The sequence below is a fragment of the Palaemon carinicauda genome, chromosome 18 (genome assembly GCF_036898095.1).
Source record: "Palaemon carinicauda isolate YSFRI2023 chromosome 18, ASM3689809v2, whole genome shotgun sequence".
NCBI lineage: Eukaryota > Metazoa > Arthropoda > Malacostraca > Decapoda > Palaemonidae > Palaemon > Palaemon carinicauda.
Window position 1 is genome coordinate 14,414,525 of NC_090742.1, and position 5,000 is coordinate 14,419,524.

A 5,000-nucleotide genomic window follows, 5' to 3' on the forward strand; every position below is an offset into this window, starting at 1 on the left:
ATTAACATGGTTGAGCTTGTGACGTGTAATTTGATCTCTAATTTAATGATGCACAACTCTATATTTAACAACTTGACAACTCTGTATGTAATAAATCAAAATATATTTACATGATTGACCTTGTAGGACGTAATGTGCTACCTAAATTAATTATATAATTTGAAAATTCTGTATCCAATATAACAAAATAAATTAACATGGTTGATCTTGTGTGACACAATTTTGCTCTCTAATTTAATTAACTTGACAATTTTGTATCTAATAAATCAAAATAAATTAACATGGTTGAACTTGTATGACGTAATGTGCTGCCTAATTGAATTATATAACTTGACAACTCTGTTAGAAGAAAAAAAAATGTGAAACGTCAAAAATAAAGAAATAAAAATTTTCAGACACTTGGATTCCCACGGCTGTCTTGAAACACTATTCGCGAATCCAAATTTTTCAATATATTGCAAGGTCTCCATGCTATATTGTGTTACCACCGAGACAGGAATTCGGTCTAAATTCGGCCTAAAGGAGGCCAATTCTACCTACAAATACCGACCGTCTGTTCCTTGACCATTATCATGCAGACACAAACGAGACAGAAGTCATAAGACCGAACACATGTGGGTTAAAACGGTTGAACTATATATAATCGTTTATGGCGGTGGTGGTGTTCGGCATTTTCGACCAGCATTGGTCCTAATAGAATTAATATTAATAACTGTTCGTTGTTTCTCTTGTAGTTTATTTATTACCTTATTTGCTTTCCTCACTAGGCTATTTTTTTCTTGTTGGAGCCCTTGGCCTTATAGCATCCTGCTTTACTAGCTGGGGTTGTAGCATAGCTAGTAATAATAATAATAATAATAATAATAATAATAATAATAAAATAATAATAATATAATTAATAACAATAATAAATATATCATCAATGGTACAATCAATATCTTTATCAATTATAATAACAACAACAACAACTGCAACTGCAATAATAATAATAATAATAATGATAATAATAATAATAATAATAATAATAATAATAATAATTATTATTATAATAATAATAATAATAATCAAGTCGCTACAAGGTTATTTTTAAATGTCCTATTTTACAAATGTGTGTCAAATACCATCCCCTTTCGTTTCTATTTCATTCCCCACCCCCCCAAAAAAATAGGTCTCAAACTATCCAAGGAGAGAAAACGTCTTATCTTACTACAGATAAGCAAAAGAGGGAAAAACGTTTTTATGCTGAAATGAATGTCGGATGTTGTACTGTCTGGCCCAGTTAAAGGATCCAATGACTCTCTAGCGGTAGTATCTCAACGGTTGGTGATGCCCTACCCAACTTACACCCTACTACAGTGCAGTAGTTGATCCCTTGAAAGAAGGAAAATTTATACAGTGGAACGAACTCTCGAGTTTGTTAAACTTAACTATACTCAATTTTTTTTTAATGAAGCGCATTTGCACTGACTCGCAGGGGGGTGCCCTTTTAGTTCGGAAAAAGTTTCCTGCTATCTGATTGGTTCGAATTATCTTCTCCAACCAATCAGCGATCAGGAAACTTTTCCGAGCCAAAAGGGCACCCCCTGCGAGTCGGTGCAAATCTGCCTCACTAAAAAGAATTGACTATAGGGTTTCTAATGCTTCAGGACACCTTCGCTTAACATACACGAATGTTTTTTATGAGAAAACAAAAGAAAATAGATACCGTTTTGACGGATGTTTCAACAGCCTTATCCCTTAGTCGAGCGATATCCCAGCTGGGATTTTTTTTTCTTTTTTTTTTTTTCTTATCTCGTGGTGTGATAAAAACAGAGGGTTTTATGACAGATATTAAAAAAGTCTAAGATAATTCAGTCAAAATCGGATATAACTGTACGACGTTTTCCTGACATTTGATTCGAATAAAAGAATACATTATTTTCTTTTTGCAGTTATTAAAAGTCTCACAAAAATTTAGTGAAATCATGCATAACAACTGTACGTTACCCAGAAATTTGATTTAATTAAAAAAAAAAATTCGTTATTAAAAGACTCAGAATTCAGTCAAAACATGCATAACAATTTTACAAAATTGCACTGACATTTAATAATAAAAAAAAAGAAAAAAAAATTGGAATTTATTAAAATAATCTCAGAGAATTCAGTCAAATCAGACATAATAACTGTACGATGATACCCTGACATTTAATTCAATTAAAAAAAAAAAAACTTTATTGGCGTTATTAAAATAGACTCAGAGAATTCAGTCATATCAGACATTATAACTGTACGACGTTACCCTAACACTTGATTCAATTAAAAAAAAAAAAAAAAAAAAAAAAAAAAACTTTTTTGGGGTTATTAAAATAGACTCAGAGAATTCAGTCATATCAGACATTATAACTGTACGACGTTACCCTAACACTTGATTAAAAAAAAAAAAAAAAGAAAAAAAAAAAAAAACTTTCATTGGATGAATATATATTAAACACAGAAGGTCATTGGGGGAATATAAATGATATAAACGGGGTGCAGCAGCAAACAAAAATAATATTGTGTGTAAACCTCTGAGCCCTTTTCCTACACACAGCCATGACGTAACAACCTTGACGTCAGATACTTTTGAAGTACCCCTTTTCCTAAAATATTTCTCAGTATTTTCAAAAGCTCTTCTGGCACATCTCAAAAATGTTTATAATTGGATTGGCAATCTCAGGACAAGATCTTAGCACACAATGGAGATTCAATCTATCATCATCATCATTATTATTATTATAGTAGTAGTAGTAGTAGTAGTAGTAGTAGTAGTAGTAGTAGTAGTAGTAGTAGTAGTAGTAGTATAAGCTAAGCTACAACTCTAGTTGGAAAAGCAGGATGCTATAAGCCCAAGGGCTCCAATATGGAAAAATAGCGGCTGAGAGTATTTCTGTTGTCCTCACAATTTGATGTCGCAAATAAAAAAAAGGGATAGAATACATTAATGTTAATTAATATATTCATTATAACACATTAATGTGATATTACCAACACATTCTATCTTTTCATCATGATTAAACTACGAAGTATTTTTCGAAATTCATCAAGAAATACACTGTTAAAAAAATCCGTAATTCTAATCGCAAATTCTCCGTAAAGATATTTTGTTCTCAGCCGTATTTCAGTAAAATACATGCTACAATAATTTTCACCCTATTTTGTTATTATCTTTTACGAGTTGGTGACCGTAATATCACTCATTTACGTAAATTTATCCATTTTTAAACGGTAAATGTCTGGCAACATTTATTCCAGGATTTTTACCATTTTTTTACGGCAAATTTTCAACAGTGTACCTAACACTATTTTGATATTGTAAATTCGAAATTCACCCCAGTAATTGGTAACATTATTTTGAGATTGTAAATTCGAAATTCACCCCAGTAATTGGTAACATTATTTTGAGATTGTAAATTCGAAATTCACCCCAGTAATTGGTAACATTATTTTGAGATTGTAAATTCGAAATTCATCCCAAAAATTGGTAACATTACTTTGGGTCTGTAAATTCGAAATTCATCCCAAAAATTGGTAACATTACTTTGGGTCTGTAAATTTGATATTCATCCCAAAAACTGGTAACATCAATCTGTGTCTGTTAATAGTATGTAGACCCTCATTGCAGTGTTGCCAAGCAAAATTTCAATCTTAGGAAAATTCCCTACGGCTGGTAACACTGCTAGATACTACCAATCTATATGAATACAATACTGTTTTTCAAATGGACTTAAAAAGAAATAAGTATGTCCTGATTTCAATTTTCAATAATTCTATAAAAGTTATTTTCATCTTTTTTCGGGAAAATAAAAGTCGAACTACATATCTTCAATCGATTGTAAATAAACAGTAAATAAACATTCAACCGATCACATAAAGAAAATAAATTTCAAATATGCTTTAACTTCCCCAGAAGTGTAACTGAAACGATAATCTTTCTTATCAATTTATTGCAAATTGATTGATCGATATATTTTCACTGTCTACATATCTCTTCCCCTGAAGTATAATTAAAACGATAAGCTATCTTATCAGTTTATTGCAAACTGATTGATTGATGGAATTCCACTGTCAACATATCTCTTCCCCAGAAGTATAATAAAAAAGATAATCTTTCTTATCAGTTTATTGCAAATTGATTGAGCGATATATTTTCACTGTCAACATATCTCTTCCCCAGAAGTACAATTAAAACGATAAGTTATCTTATCAGTTTATTGCAAATTGATCGATTGATTTTGAGCTTTCTGGCATCCCGACATTGAAGATCTCCGATATCACATTAAACGCAGTAGATACAAGTTAGTAGTTAACCCAGTGGAACAAATACTAACAATTTCACAACTGTTAGACTGAGTGAGCTAACCTACTTTATTCACGATGCTCGTGTCCTATATAAAGCTACGATAATTTGCCCAAATTATCGTCAAGAATTGGTGGTACTCTTACCGTCTTCGACACCATTGAGATTTTTCGTCTTTTCTTTTTAATAATAATAATAATAATAATAATAATAATAACAATAATAATAATAATAATAATAATAATAATAATAATAATAATAACAATAATAATAATAACGATGATAATAACAATAATAAGAAGAATTATGATAATGATAATAATAATAATAATAATAATAATAATAATAATAATAATAATAATAATGATGATCTCAACCAATTTAATCTTTATCATCATCATCTCCTCCTACGCCTATTGACGCAAAGGGCCTCGGTTAGATTTCGCCAGTCATCTCTATCTTGAGCTTTTAATTCAATACTTCTCCAAATAATTTTAATAACATTATTTATTTCATTAATAATAATAATTCTAATAAAAGTTGCCGGTTGATTTACGCGAAGTGAAATGAATCCTATCATTGGTCTTATCCATCGGTAATAAATTAATGATACTTGATGGATATGCAAATAAAATCAGAAAGTAACAAAGACACGTTTATGTTAATGATGTGTACGAAAATATAC

General features: G+C 30.3%; 1 protein-coding gene across 2 annotated transcripts in view; it reads right to left on the bottom strand.

The window, feature by feature from the left end:
- The window catches only part of LOC137657623 (uncharacterized), a 134,574-nt gene that overhangs the window by 22,228 nt on the left and 107,346 nt on the right, over nucleotides 1-5,000 (bottom strand). The window lies entirely within an intron of this gene.